Source organism: Lactuca virosa, chromosome 5 (genome assembly GCF_052849685.1).
Source record: "Lactuca virosa cultivar CGN04683 chromosome 5, Lactuca_virosa_CGN04683_v6, whole genome shotgun sequence".
Classification (NCBI taxonomy): Eukaryota; Viridiplantae; Streptophyta; class Magnoliopsida; order Asterales; family Asteraceae; genus Lactuca; species Lactuca virosa.
In genome coordinates, this window is record NC_136430.1 from 263,706,807 (window position 1) to 263,724,207 (window position 17,401).

Below are 17,401 nucleotides of genomic sequence, written 5' to 3' on the forward strand. Positions count from 1 at the left end.
AATCTGTTAGGGTGCAAAGTTATTCATTGATTAACTTTGTAATGGCTTGGCTTGAGAATACACACTTACACATGTGGGATTGGAGAGAGAGAGAGAGAGAGAGAGAGAGAGAGAGAGAGAGAGAGAGAGAGAGAGAGAGAGAGAGAGAGAGAGAGAGAGAGAGAGAGAGAGAGAGACTCTTGTTAGCACCTCTATATATAGTGAGTTGCATACCACTAGTAGAGTGTGCTTGAGAGATGTAGTTCATTGTGATTACTGATTGGGATATTTATGTAGAACAAGATCTAGATCTCTTTTTGTACTCATTACTATGATCGAATACATCTTTTAGCACCTAAATCACCATGTTTATTGTGTTCTTACAATTCTGAATGTCAAATCAAATGTTCGTAATTCACTACAATTGGTATCACAGCGGGTATTCGAAGATTGATGTGATTTTTTAAGAAACGGTTCTCGATTTGGCAACAATCAACACAATGTGAATAGTTTTTGGTGAGTCTCTCGATGATCACTCGGAATCTCCCGGTTTCATTCCATTGGATCTATTTGTTTTTCATTTCTGGATTTTGATGATCCAATTATCTTTTGTTAATCAAGCCCAATCATTTTTTGTTCAGCCTAAATAAATCATGATTTGATATTGTTCATTGACATTTACATTTCGATCTTTGTTACTGTTCATATTTCATTCTTAATCTTTTAGCCCAATCATCAATATGTATTTGTTCATTTAATCAGATTGAGCCCAATCAATTAATCTGTTACTGTTCATCGACCAAAATTTGAGCCCAATATTGACTTGAATTCATCAAATCCAAATTTGTTTTTCAATCTCATTTATATCTCTTTTTTCCGATCTTTCACATGTAGCTATTCATATAATCGATCTGATACCAGTTTCAAATCAAGATTAGAATCAACTGATCACAAGTTTTATACAAATATTCATCGATTATGTGATCTGATTTGTTTCTTATTGTCTATTCGCTTATTCAACGATTAAAAGTTTCTTTGAACTATCTATTCTCAAATATGATTTGATTCATTTGAGTTCTTAGAAATCGATTTGACCTGGTTTGATGATGATTATTGAAATTTGTTGATCGTGATCGATTTGCTGAAGATAATCAAAAATGTGGTAGATTGTCAAAGAACTGATGAAGAACAGTCAAGAACATAAAAGTTTTTCTTGAAATTTGTTGAATTTTGATATGAAAAGTAGTGGAATTGAGGAGTTGAGGTGTTTGTCGAAATTCCTGAGAAGTGTGATTGATTAGTCTTTGATTATCGAAGGGCTTATTCAATCTCTTGATATCAAAACATGTTCAAAGTCAACATTGGAGTTCCATGGAGAATAAGAATGACGAATTGTTAACCAAGAAAAGTTAAAATTGATTGTTCGATAGTTCGATATTGTGAATGGGAGATGAAAGTAGAAATGGATGTCGGAAGTTAAAGGTTTAATGGTTGTCTGATATCGATGGATCTGATAGCAAAGGTTTCTGAATTTCGAAAGGCAAAGTGCATAAATTAAAAGTTAAAATTAGAATCAAGTGTTACATTTCGATTTCGATGGTGTATCTGTGTTCGTTTGAGTCGATCGAATTGATGTTGATGGTATTGTTTGATAGTCGAATGCGACTGGTATGATTTGGAGTCGATTTCGATGGTGTATGTATGTTCGTTCGAGTCTTTAGGGAAGATAAATTTGGAGTCGAATTGGCAGATCCTTGGAGTCAAACTCGAATTCGACTAATGTTGTTGTTCATGTCCTGAAAACAAATTGGAAACGAGTTTGGAATGAAAGCAACTTTCTTAGAATCAAATGCATTTACATAGAGTCGAACGTATTTAATTGGAGTCGAAATTGATTTCTACAATTGTAACACCCTATTTCGAGTCGTTTCATAATTCGGGGTTGTGACCCGAAGATCAAGTATCATAAGGCTTCGAGCTTTGGTAACAAGAGGCTTAGACCCATTTGGATGTGGATAATGTAGATTATGTGATCCAAGAGTTCGGTTTGTGCTTTGGAGTCAAAAGGTAAAATGGGAAAGTAGTGTTTCAGACTTCTTTTATGAATTATGGATTTTAGTTTGATGTGTTTAAAGTCAAAAGTAATTAGATAGGGTTGTGGAGCTCCTCAATACCTTTCCGTGGATATAAAGATTGTCAAAATCGGAGTTGAAACGAAGAAGTTATGAGCGTTTGAAGTTTGGACAGTTTTGGGTTAAGTTGAGTACGTTAGGCGTACAAGGGGGAGTACGTTGGTGTAACATCCATAAAATTCGAGTCAATTTAAAACTTTTTAAATCATATAAAGCCATTCAGTTATTACAATTTGTTTTCAAAATAGCTCAATATCAGAGTTTTCCCAGAAACATAAATAAAACATGAGGAAATGTACGATCACACCTTTGCCTTGTCGCGATCCCCTGATGTACCTGAAACAATAAACTGAAACTGTAAACCCGAAATCTTAGTGAGTTACCCCTAAAATACCGATACACATACAATCCAATAACACAGGAACAAATAACAACATGTAACGGGCCCACAACTTTACAGGCTGGAATACCCCTGGTCCCACAATGTGAGTCTGGATTGCCTACCGGGCCCACAACTCACATCTGGATTGCCACCGAGCCAACAGTACGAGTCTGGATTGCCTACCGGGCCCACAGCTCGTATCTGGAATGCTCCCGAGCCCACAGTACGAGTCTGGATTACCTACCGGGCCCACAACTCGTATATGGAATGCTCCTAGGGTTTGTTGGTCACCACACGAAGCAATACATCCTCAACCCATCCCAAATAACATATCAACATATAACATAACTACAGAGCATGCAGATAATCATATAACAACACAGGTAGTCCTACCGATCTACCTAACTGGCATAATCACTAGCATGCAGCACTAACTCATAATCAACATCTAACACTGCTAGGATAACATATCCAATGGGTCGGCCTTCGTGCCTTAGACCCCTTAGTATAGTGAGGATAACTCACCTCGCAAGTAGCTCGGAAGATAGAGTCAAACTCTGTCACACCCCCAAACCAGAACGGCGGAAACGTTCGGGGGCGGAGGACGTCATGTACAGTATCATAACAATTGAATAGTAAAGAAAGTACACACCACCATAATATAAATATATTTGAAAAGTTTACATGATTGTATGTGTTACATGTTTAAATATCAAATACAATATGGTGATCCAAAATATGTTACTAATGCCAGCGCGTTAGTCTTCAAAAAGTAGTTGCTACCTGATTTAGCATTTTCCTGAGAATACAAGTTATTTCAAAGAAAAAGTGTCAACAACAAAGTTGGTGAGCTCATAAGTAGTGTTTTGATAAAATGTATGCCATTCGAAAGTTCGTGTATGTTTTCCAGAAAATCCGATATTTTCTAACAAATGTATGTAATGAGTATGAAAGATCGTTGTATAAACTGTATGTATTTGAACCAGGAAAATCCTATATTTTCCTAAATGAGATGCAGTCTTAAATGTCCAAGACCGTAACCTGTAATCAAATATGACATGCTCAAAAGATGATGTATAGTCTTATTATAAAACAAAACTACAAGAAGATTTGTATTTGAATGTGAAAAGAACTGTATTTGTTACTTTTCCCCATTAAAACGTAATACCATAATAATTGTCTATCCAGTGAGTTTTCATAACCGTACTATCATAATTTGCCTGTAGCGACGTTCTTCAGGCGTCGAAATGAGATGACACTTGTCACCCCGGGGACTGTAGCTAGCAGTCAGGGCGCGAGATCATTAGTCCCATATAGATCTATACACACTTGTCATATTCTCCGGACGGGAGATTCTGGTTATAAACAGGACTTCTAGTGGTACCTTTAAAAGGTATATTGAAGATGAATGCCTCACGAATTCTCAATTAAGTCACGTATTAAAATGTATATGTTTGTTTCTATAATGATTATCCTTTTTCATAATGATAATAAAGGCATAAAATGATTTGTATGTTCTTGTATGTATAAAGATGTCATAACGAAAGTGGTTACCCTAAATATGATGTAAACGTATAAATAGAGCTTATGATATTTATACTCATATTTCATTCCGTGAGGGTAAAGTAAAGTAAGATCTTTTGTATGTTAGACCTGATCCATATGATAGTTATTAAAAACAATCTGAAATGTATAACGAAAGATAGATGTTTTCACACAGGATTAACCGTGTGTTTACTTGTATTCTCCCCCGTAAAGTGTTCAAAAGCATTTAAAATCAGTTAAAAGCGTAGAAATGGGGGTATGAACTCACTTGATTGAAGTGGTTGTTTTGAAGTAGTCGAGAGAAGAATCGAGCAGAACTTCGACTAGAGAGAGTTGAAATCTCGGGATTCTCGGGGATCTCGGGAGTGTAGAACTTCCTTCGGGACTCGAGTATGGAAAACCGAGGCTTCGGGAAGGCTTCTCGAGGTAATCACGTAGAGTAACGACACTTAGATGGAAAGAGATGAGCACCAAACCCGGCACCCTTAAGCTTCTATTTATAGGGGCTGATTTGGGGTCTCACGTCGTGAGTTTTGGATTTCTCACGTCGTGAGGCTTAGTCAGCATGATCCACTTCGACGATTTGACGTGGCTGACACTCTGGAACCCATTAGTCACGAGCTCACGTCGTGAGCATGGTTCCCTCACGTCGTGAGGCTGAGTCAGCCTCGGGTTTTGTGTCCCGAACTTGAAAAATCCGTAACTTTCGCGTACGAGCTCCGATTTCAACGTTCTTTATATGCACGCGTAGGTGTGAAAAGGCTCTACAACTCTCGTTTAGACTCCGTCGGCTAATTTTGATTTTATTTTTAATATTACATTTTTAACAGGCCGGGACAGGAAAAGTCCGTTAAAAATCCATAACTTCTTCATTCGATGTCCGTTTTCGCCAGACTTTTTACCGTTACAATACCATTGATGAGATCTTCGATTCTCGTTTAGGTCATGTTGGCAAAAAGTCGCTCGATCTCGATTTCGAGTTTTTAGCTGTCTACTGCTATGTCCGAAACTTCGAAAAATCATAACTTCCTCATATGAAGTCAGATTTGGGCATTCTTTTTATGTATGTTCACGGTTTTGGGATATCTACAACTTTCATTTAGACACCTACGGTTGAAAAGTATTTTATTGAAATTTCTCGTTTTATGCTTAACAGTGTTTTACCGGTATTGTCGCGTATCGTCGATCAGTCATAACTTCCTCGTTATAACTCGGATTTTAGTGTTCTTTATATTTTTGGAAACCTAGTTACGATATCTACCACTTAGTATACTCAATTATGGTTACTGAACAAATTTATTTTTGACCTAATTTTGCTGGTGTTACATTATCCCCCCCGTTAAAGAGAATTTCGTCCCGAAATTCGCATTTTGACTGGGACTTCAATCGTTGAGGAAAGATGTGTGTACTTCTGTTCCATTTGATCTTCTTGTTCTCTAGTGAATCCAGATCCTAGCGTGGGTGTTCCAGCGGATCTTCATTATTTTGTCTATTGTTTTGATCGGTAGAGGTCGTGTGGATTTGGGTTTATTTATCTATGTTCATCTAAATGTTAGTATTGATTACTCGTAATACAGGTCGGCTTTGTCTTGAACTTCATAGTTGAATTCATACCTGGTCCGTCTATCATCGCTTTGTGTATACCATTCGCATACACACTTTGTAGTGATAGGTTAACCGTAATCATTCCTAGCCTCTTCGTTTGAGCTTGACTCGTCGTGCGTGTGCTATTCCTAAATAGTCTGTCGGTAATACTTCGGGAAGGTTGCAAAGGATATAACACTCCTCATATGATTTCCACGGGATTTTGAAACTAGAAACGATTTGGGAGTTGTGTCGGGTTTGTCGTTATAAATCGATAGAGTTTCATTAGCCAACGGTGAAAGTGAAGGGTCTTTTCATAGCACATGCAATTGGCATGGTGAAGACCAAGCCAATCCATTTCTAGTAGCTATTTGGGAACTTCTTATCGTAATAATTATGAAGTCGATAAGGACAAGTGTTCGTTAGTGGGATAGTGCATTCTACATGTGTGCTTTCAGTGCTTTTAGTCTATCCTTGTTATTACTACTACGAAGGTTTTGCTTAATGATTGGGGTGTTTATTTAAGAAGACTTTTAAATTTAAGACTCACGAAACTCCTTTCCGCTCCACTATAAAACAAAATACATGTTAATGTTCTATCGAGGAAAAACGTACCCGTAACAACAGTGGAGTCTGCAACGGCTTCCTCCTGGTCCATTGCAATTACTTGGCCACTTCCCCCAGTATTCTTGTTGTTTGCCTTCGGGTAGTCCCTTCGGAAGTGCCCCGTTACTCCGCACTCATAACAAATATGGTCTACTACGACATTTGTGGCTGGAGCGGTCGGTTGGGTTGGTTCCCTGCAGTAGCGGACGGTGTGTCCCTTATTGTTGCACCTAGTGCAATGCATTTCACGGCAGGGTCCGTGATGATGAAAGTTGGATTTATTGAAGGATTGATTATGTTTGAATAGCGAGAAGGCATTTCCAGCTATAGGGTTACAGACGAAATGGTGGCAAAACTTCGCCAGTGTTGTCGAGTTCAATAACATTGAACTGCATTAGATTAGATCAACAGGGACGGTGTAGTGAGTTGCTATAACAGTTTATGACACGAACTGTTTACACAGCCCAAAGCATGGGTTGATAATGATGATCTTTTTAGAAGAAACAAGAAGTCTGTCATAATAGTCGGTATAGAAGTTACATAGAATTCGGAAAATTTGACCTTGGAGTAGGTCTACAGTATACCAAACAGGGAAAAACTTGACAGCTTAGAGATCTAGTGAAACAGTAATTGCTAGACGGGAATATTTACATGAAAAGAGTACTACTTGGAGTACGTACGAAGGTTATTCCACAAACCAAAAGAAGGAGCGAGTAGAGTATCCCCTACTCGTGATGGGAACTGTTCTGGTGAGCCTTTGGTTCTGCCAACTGACGCTCCATCTCGAGCATACACATTTCATACCTTGCCTGGCGTGCTCTAAGTTCCCTAACTTCAGTTTGAGTTGCAGTTAGCTCTCTCTGCCAGGCCTCATTTTGATTTACGATTCTTCCATGAGCTAATCCTAACTGTCGGATGCGAACTGTATTGACTCCAGTGTTCGCATCATTCTCCTTAGTTCGATGGATGGTTGTCCTTCCTTGTTCATCAATGCGAGAAATTCGGCGAACCAATATAGGAAGGACTCTGTCTGCTGAGCCTCCCTCGCTCAGATTGTAGAAGCTTCGGTCTCCGTTGTATGGAAGGGGTTGACCATGTTCGCGACTCCACCTATTCAGGTTGGTTGCCCATAGAGGTGTCGAGCCATGAAATTCTGGTCGAGGATTAGGGTTTTGGATCGAAGCCACTAAGGGTAGGTTATTGTCTTCGGGATCTGAGTCTGAATCTTCTTGCATTTCTTCTTCTGGATCATTCTTTATCCCTTCTCCACTGTCTTGGATCGGGTAGTAGGGGTCTCCTGGTAGGTGGAATCCGGCCATTGTGTCTGTACGAGAATAGGGGTATAAGAATCGTCTAGAATTAAGGCACATAAGGTTGAACATCAAAGTTAAACTATTGTATGCATAAAATACTTCTATAGTATTCTAAATGTTATGTTTGATTCTAAGGTTTATAAGTTTGGTAAGTTTTAGACTTGTTGTCCACTGTAGCTATCCCCTGTCATATGTTGGTCGGCTCTTGGACAAATATAGTTGATCAGGCTATACTCATCCCAGTTCCGATTACATATCTCAAGGCATGACTGTAGTGCACAACTCATCTATAATACTTCTATATAGTTTTCATCATGATACTGACCCTGTTATATGATGTATGCATGTATACTTTAGAAAAATTTCATCTTAAAAGTATAACTCTCAGTCAGAGTGTTTTTGCCCAGTTGTGTTTATAGTTGTATATCAAAAATAAATGGTTTTGATATACTTAGTTCACTATAAACAATGCTCTGATCCCAATCTGTCACACCCCCAAACCAGAACGGCGGAAACGTTCGGGGGCGGAGGACGTCATGTACAGTATCATAACAATTGAATAGTAAAGAAAGTACACACCACCATAATATAAATATATTTGAAAAGTTTGCATGATTGTATGTGTTACATGTTTAAATATCAAATACAATATGGTGATCCAAAATATGTTACTAACGCCAGCGCGTTAGTCTTCAAAAAGTAGTTGCTACCTGATTTAGCGTTTTCCTGAGAATACAAGTTATTTCAAAGAAAAAGTGTCAACAACAAAGTTGGTGAGTTCATAAGTAGTGTTTTGATAAAATGTATGCCATTCGAAAGTTCGTGTACGTTTTCCAGAAAATTCGATATTTTCTAACAAATGTATGTAATGAGTATGAAAGATCGTTGTATAAACTGTATGTATTTGAACCAGGAAAATCCTATATTTTCCTAAATGAGATGCAGTCTTAAATGTCCAAGATCGTAACCTGTAAGCAAATATGACATGCTCAAAAGATGATGTATATTCTTATTATAAAACAAAACTACAAGAAGATTTGTATTTGAATGTGAAAAGAACTGTATTTGTTACTTTTCCCCATTAAAACGTAATACCATAATAATTGTCTATCCAGTGAGTTTTCATAACCGTACTATCATAATTTGCCTGTAGCGACGTTCTTTAGGCGTCGAAATGAGATGACACTTGTCACCCCGGGGACTGTAGCTAGCAGTCAGGGCGCGGGATCATTAGTCCCATATAGATCTATACACACTTGTCACGTTCTCCGGACGGGAGATTCTGGTTATAAACAGGACTTCTAATGGTACCTTTAAAAGGTATATTGAAGATGAATGCCTCACGAATTCTCAATTAAGTCACGTATTAAAATGTATATGTTTGTTTCTGTAACGATTATCCTTTTTCATAATGATAATAAAGGCATAAAATGATTTGTATGTTCTTGTATGTATAAAGATGTCATGACGAAAGTGGTTACCCTAAATATGATGTAAACGTATAAATAGAGCTTATGATATTTATACTCATATTTCATTCCGTGAGGGTAAAGTAAAGTAAGATGTTTTGTATGTTAGACCTGATCCATATGATAGTTATTAAAAACAATCTGAAATGTATAACGAAAGATAGATGTTTTCACACAGGATTAACCGTGTGTTTACTTGTATTCTCCCCCGTAAAGTGTTCAAAAGCATTTAAAATCAGTTAAAAGCGTAGAAATGGGGGTATGAACTCACTTGATTAAAGTGGTTGTTTTGAAGTAGTCGAGAGAAGAATCGAGCAGAACTTCGACTAGAGAGAGTTGAAATCTCGGGATTCTCGGAGATCTCGGGAGTGTAGAACTTCCTTCGGGACTCGAGTATGAAAAACCGGGGCTTCAGGAAGGCTTCTCGAGGTAATCACGTAGAGTAATGACACTTAGATGGAAAGAGATGAGCACCAAACCCGGCACCCTTAAGCTTCTATTTATAGGGGCTGATTTGGGGTCTCACGTCGTGAGTTTTGGATTGCTCACGTCGTGAGGCTTAGTCAACATGATCCTCTTCAACGATTTGACATGGCTGACACTCTAGAACCCATCAGTCACGAGCTCACGTCATGAGCATGGTTCCCTCACGTCGTGAGCATGGTTCCCTCACGTCGTGAGGCTGAGTCAGCCTCGGGTTTTGTGTCCCAAACTTGAAAAATCCGTAACTTTCGCGTACGAGCTCCGATTTCGACGTTCTTTATATGCACGTGTAGGTGTGAAAAGGCTCTACAACTCTCATTTAGACTCCGTCGGCTAATTTTGATTTATTTTTAATATTACATTTTTAACAGGCCGGGACAGGAAAAGTCCGTTAAAAATCCATAACTTCTTCATTTGATGTCCGTTTTCGTCAGACTTTTTACCGTTACAATACCATTGATGAGATCTTCGATTCTCGTTTAGGTCTTGTTGGCAAAAAGTCGCTCGATCTCGATTTCGAGTTTTTAGCTGTCTACTGCTATGTCCGAAACTTCGAAAAATCATAACTTCCTCATATGAAGTCAGATTTGGGCGTTCTTTTTATGCATGTTCACGGTTTTGGGATATCTATAACTTTCATTTAGACACCTACGGTTGAAAAGTATTTTATTGAAATTTCTCGTTTTATGCTTAACAGTGTTTTACCGGTATTGTCGCGTATCGTCGATCAGTCATAACTTCCTCGTTATAACTCGGATTTTAGTGTTCTTTATATTTTTGGAAACCTAGTTACGATATCTACCACTTAGTATACTCAATTATGGTTACTGAACAAATTTATTTTTGACCTAATTTTGCTGGTGTTACAAACTCCTCCAAAAGTAACTCCAACTCTCACACCTATATACACCGATGTCATTTGCTATAAATATCCAATTTTCCAAAATACCCTCAAAAGTCAACTGGTTAACCCTTGGTCAAAGTCAAAGTCAACTGCCAAGGTCAACAGTCCATGTTGACCTCAACTCGTCGAGTACCCTCAGCTACTCGCCGAGTTCCTTGCATAACTTGCCAACTCGCCGTGTCACTAGACTGACACGCCGAGCCCAAGGCAATCTTCATCGGACTCGCCGAGTTGACCATGCAACTCGCCGAGTCCCCTCAGTCCATATCCATACAGATGCTTATTAAGCCATCTTAAGGTTCCATATTGCAGATCCAGCCTCCCAAGGCATGTTTATCATGCAAAGTTGCAAACTTTACGTGCATGCAAGGTTCTAAAGTCTTATAATGACAAAACCAAGCTTGCAATGGAGTTTTAAACTTGAGGAGAGGCTCATAATTGCCAAAACTGAAAACTTTATGGACTTAGAGGCTAGGGAGATTCCAGATCTGAGGTTACTGATGGGTTTTGAGCATTCTAACACTCCTATGGTGTACATGCAACCCTAAATACCTTAGATCTATGTTTTCTCTATTATACATGCAAACTTGAACTTTCCAAGGTATTACCCTAACTAGCATACATTCTTTATACTTGGGTAATATAAACAAGTTAGAAGACATACCTTTTATGTAGCTTGATTCCATGGAGCTTAAGAGCCTAGTGCCTCAAGTGTGACACCTCAAATGGTTCACACAACATCACCAACATCTTGGAATAACTTGAGAGAAAAGGTTCCTATGCTCAAATCGGTTAGCCCCCATGTGTACACACACTAGTTCCAATTTCTTGAGCCATGGGGTCCTTATATATGGTGGCTCTCAGGGTTACACCATGTAACTCATGTTTTTCCATATTCTTCATGCTCCATGGGTTAAAACCTCCATGGAGTATCCATGGGTTACTCCATGGGTTTAGCCCAACATGAAGACCTATGAATCATAAGCCCACATATATAATAATGAATGATTTACACAATCAATCCCCATATATTTAATTAGTCTCCTTTTGACCACAAAATTAATTCCAAATTAATTCTTGATCAATACTATTTAAATAATATGATTTCATATTAATATATTAGAACTTATAATATATTAACAAATCATAAATATCCTTTTCTCACAAAAGTCTATCCAAATTGTTCAAATGCCATGCAACCCAAATGGACCATGCCAAATCGGGTCAAGTACATACCAATTATAGTTATGGGCTTAGACACTAATCCAAACAGTCTCTCACTTGGATAAGTCTAAAACTATTATTGCGTATGACTCCAAAACCCGACTAGCAATCGTAGCTCTTGAAAGCTGCCGTGGAACTCTGAACAAATCAATGACGCGTCCATTAGATAAGGGATCATATATTCCTCCATTATAGATATCATATGGACTGAGACATGGATTATGATCATTCTCTCTGTCCATTTGGTGTTTCCCGATTTCCGATTTACGACGACCGACTAATTGAACAAATCAAATCAGTCCTGGCTTGGCCAAGCACTTCGGGGTGTCATCACTAAATCATCGAGGGGCCCACAAATATCGCTTTTATCCCTTTAAGGGTAAAAGGAATGGATAAACGTCGACTCATATGCTTGTTCTACTACTTGTTGAATCATACACAAAGGCACGTTTTATAACATCGAGTTACCAATGCATTTTCGTACAATCAATGTATAACCAACTCATAGGCAACAACTCATATCTCTAGGTTTGAAGAATATAAGATATTATCGTCTCATGATCACTCGTGATAAAATCCATGAAGTGAGTCAAATGAGCGTGGGTTTAATCCAATACTCAGAACTTATAAGCACTAATCAATGTTGCAGCAACTCTTACTATGTCCACTACCTTGGACATCTACAAACCAGTTTCATGACAGTCTTGATTCATATCTACTTCCAACATATGACCGATTGTGGATGGTTTGAATAACTTAGTCATTCGGGAAGAACGACCTAGTTATTCTGTAAGTCAAAACATGCAAAGTGAAACACAAGAATAATCGAATCCAATATGGTCTCAAAATTTATGAATATAAATAGAATACCTTTTATTTATCACCATGTTGATCACACATTATTCATTGCATACTGTTTCAAACTATCAACTTTATACTTGAATTAAAAACAATAGTTGTCCCATGCTCCAAGCATGTACACTATGTTTTCTAAACACTAGTCATGCCATACACCAAGTATGCACACTATGTTTGTCTAAACATTAGTTATGCCATACACCAAGTATGCACACTAAGTTTGTTTATGATCTTTACTCTGTGAAATAGATCGATTGAACATAATTCCAATGATTCTCATTTCACAATCCCAAATCCCTACCGCAAATGCAAGAATTCCAAATTCCTGCCATTTACCTAAATCTGTTAGATTCTAAACTTATATGCATTGATCCTCTTGTAATGATTATGCACAAAGTCACAAAGACTTGTCAACAGACATTATAGAGTATTCCAATGGAGATCATTCCATGGAAACGAAGTCTCAAATTCAAAGTACATTGCTTTGAACATCCTTCTTACATTAAGTTTCCTAATCTTACACAGATTTAATGAATAACTTCCACCTATGGGAATATTTCCATATTCTCATTTTGACTATCTGATGAATCAAAGAATCGAGTATTAAATGAATCAGAGTATGAAATCAATTATGAATGCGAGATTGAACACCAGATGTAAATATGATCTTGTTTCAGCTCTATTACGCTTTCGAATGTTTACAGAGAATAAAGACATGTCTGTCAAAACTCTTCTCTAACTCTAGTAAATATCCCTATTTATAGGGAAACGAAAGCGTACAAAAAATATACTAAGGCATAGACACTAACGCTTCGAACAAAAGCGCCTTAGTAAAATACATTACAAAACATTCGAAGAGTTCAAAATACATTTCGACTAATTACAACAATTTGACCCTTACAATCTCCCCCTTTGTAATCAAAGTCGAAATTCTCAATTAGTAAGAAGCTGGATGGAATACAACATCACTCTTCGAATCTCCGTGTACCAGGAGATAATCTTCTTCAGTTCTTTCTTATCTCCTTCATTGTTCTTCTTGCAATGATTCAAACGAACAATTAAGTTCGTATATTGAGACGTTGAATATCTCTCCACTTCGCATGCCTGGAATAAGAACCGTTTAGCTTTTCCAGCTTTGTCTTTTCCTACGAATACCATTCCAAAAGGCTTCAAACAGATTTCACCATCTGCATACTTTTTCAATTCTGTTTGAGTCTTCGTTGGTGCCATTGGTGCTTTTATTTCCATTCCTATGGCAGTTGCTAATTCCACATCTGTTAATGCCAAACACTCATAATAGTTTTCGATAAAAATCTTGATGTGAGCAACTCCAAGCTTGAATTCATCAGGTTCTGTGTTTTGAAGGTATGAAAATGATTTGTCTTTCAAAATTAATGCGACTTGTATAAGATCATACAAGTTCATTAATGGAAAATCTGCAACAGTAAACTCACAAATCTTTCCATTTGCCCTGGCAACCACATATTTGAAATTTTGGACTGTGTTTTCGAATACCACATCCTTTTTCATACTGATCACTTTCTTGATTTTAACCAATGACCACACCTCCTCAGGGGCTTGTGCAAGAACAGCATGAAAACGAATTTTCATGTGTGTACCTTCATCCTTTTCTTTAAAATTTCCTTCTGCTTTGAACTGAGGCATGATGAACATCATTTCGTTTATTGGAAAATCCAACTGGCTTGCATCTGTATTCGTAACCAAATAACTTTGTTTTGGTTTCTTCTCAAACGAATACATGTGATTATACGCTACCTTGGCCTCAATAGTTTCGTAATTGTAGTGTTTTGATGGATCACCTTTGTCAATTCCTTTCGGATCACTAGCACGTTGAGCCATAATGCTTTGAATCAACCTTAGTTTTTCGATTTTAGCTTCTGCTTCAGCCTTCTTTTCTTCTTTCGACTTTTCCACAACAATCGATTTCCCTTTATCTTTCAAAGCTGAATTGTCAATTGCCTCTTTTGGTTTCGAACCACTCTCACCAATCTCTGTAGATTTACCAATTACAATTCCTTTTGAAATAGGTCTTGTAATAGGTAACGTTGTAACAACTGTTGAAGTAACCATCCCAGCAGAAACTATAACTGGCTTTGTTGTCGGGATTTTTGAAGAAAATACTTTTCCTACGACTTTCGCATCTTCACCACTAGCCTTCGACTCACTAGTTTTTCTTTCTCCCCCTTGCACCCCTGTGAAAACAGGCGGGGCATTTTTTGTTGGAAGTAGACTTGATATGCGAAAGAGAGGAGCAAGTTGCTTGTTGAGAATGGCTTCGAATTGGATAAACTTTTGTGATAAAAATTCAGGAGTAATCAGGGAAGAAGAAACCGGCCTGCCAGAAATTTCTTTTAACTCCTTAAGCAAAGTAAGCACTTCCTCAAAGTTTGCATTTTCGAATGTTGAAAGTTGAGTTAGTTGTGGACTCAAACTTTCATACAATTTGACAAATTTGGTGACAGCGTCACAAATTATATCAACCTTTTGATTCAGGGATGCATAATCTTGTTGAACAGTAGCAACTTCTTTTTGCATATCTTCACGAAGTTCATGAATCAGCAAATTTACATCCTCCCTGACTTTCTTCACATCTTGAACAAAAAGAACATGCCTTTCCTTTGCGACATTTTTCAACTCTTTCAGATCTCCAACAAACTTTGAATTTTGAGAATTGATTCAAATTTCATTGTTTTGATCACTGAGATCAATTTTCTCCAAAAGTCTAGATTCAGAGTCAGTAAGCATTCCAAATACTTTGCTCACAACTCTGGCTTCGAACATCTTTAACATAGTATCAACCTCCAAACTTGATACAGATGAACCACCCCCCAGATCAGCTTGAGATTGAATTATCGAATTCAACTTCTGATTCAGAATTTTAAATTGCTTCATGGTCATCAGCATATGATCTGGAAACTGCTCTTCTTCTTCATGAAATTCCAATTCTTCAAACATACCTCCAAACCCCTCAGTATCAGTTTCTGTCTCCATAACAATGGTTTCTTGAACAGTCGAAGTCGGTTTGGGTGTGTCAGTGGATTAAGAAGAAAAAATAGAAGTGAATGGTTGATTGATAATATGTTCGAAGGTTAGGGAATCAGTGGTTGATGTAGTGGGAATAGTGGATTGCGATAAAGAAATAATACTTTCGAATGGAGCAGAAGTAGTTTGACCTTGAGCTTCATGCGTCGCATCTCCATCACCCATATTGACATTTTCATCCGTATTAGATACGTGTGCAGGGATGCCTGAAGTTCGTACCTCCTCAGAAACTGTGACAATCCGAAATTTTTATCTTATACACTTATTCAAATCAATGAAGGTTAGACTCGTTTTTGCTATTTTCTAGCACTGTTTAGAGTCAATTAGTGCGTTTAAAATATAGTATAATCAGGGTAGGAGTCGTGGGATGAGCTTTGTGAGTGTAACACCTTGCAAATGAGCCAAACACACCAACACAAGGTGTGTGCGGCCGCACACCCGAGTGTGCGGCCAGCCAGCCGCACACAGCCGACCGCACACCCATCCCAGCCGCATACTCCCACCTATATATAGAACACTTAGTCATTTTTGAACACTTTTCCACTTCTTCAAAGCCAGAACTCGAAATCCTCTCAAGTATCATCCAAATCTTCATCTTGATCTTCATAAAAAGGTAGAAATCCATCCTTTTATTTGTTGACATACGACCTTAACTAGCAAAACCCTTTGGTTTGATCCATGAAAACATCCATTTTTAGTCAAGAACACCATGAACACCAAGAACACACACTAGTTCTAGACCTTAATCATCCTTTCAAGCCTCTATAACGTGTATACTCTTATCATAACTTGTTATATGCTAATAACACTTGATGATATACTAGAAAATCATGATTTTATCACCTTCATAAAGGGTGTGCGGCCGCACACATCATGGTGGCCGCACACACCCTTTTGGGGTCCAAAAATGGCAATAAACTCCATATAAGGCTAAAGCATGAAGTAAGAAACCTTCCTAGATGAGTCCTAAAGCCTTAAAATACGTTTTGGCACATTCCATAGGGAGTGTGCGGCCGCACACACACCCTGGCCGCACACCCTGGCCGCACACACTCAAAGGTTGTGCATTTTGACCATACACTCCCTTGTATAGCCATATGCCCCTTATATACAATCATATATGGTTGTAACACTTCAAAATAAGTGTTTACTAGTCCCTAAGGTGGTCTCAATTCAATAAATTAGTTGTTTTAAGCACTAATTATATTCATATATGTATCATTATATGTTAAATAGGATCCGCGTGTGTGTTCAAGTCTTCACTTGACACTTAGCATCCTATACCATCCGTGCATCCAAACCACTCACTACAGGTGCGTTCATACCCCTTAATTAACCTTTTAAATGTTTTTAAATGCTTTTATGGGGGGGGGGAATACAAGTTGAACTATTATACTTATTATATCAATCACATGTGATTAATAACTACCAAACAAGTGGATTTCTTACTTTTCAAACTGTGTTACCAAACTGTTTTACTTCAAACTGTTTTACAAACTCTTTTTCATATCAAATACTTTTATTAAACTCTTTTAACTTATATTCTGTTTATCTATATAGATATAGTTATATAAGTAGGATTGAAAGGACTTAGGACTGATAGCTCACCTTACTTCCTGTTCCTTGTTTGGTTGTGGACTTAGAGTATTCAGGTTATTTGTCCGAAGGTCGTTTGAATCCTAGTTATATATCATGTATATGTGTATAGATATAAAAGGTTACTTCATTCAGTTCAATACCTTTGGGTAGCAAAGGTATACAAACATGTTCATACATTCAAACAACATTACTAGTAAACTATAATAGGTATAGTTTAGGGAGATACTAATACTATTACTAGAACAATGAAACATACAATG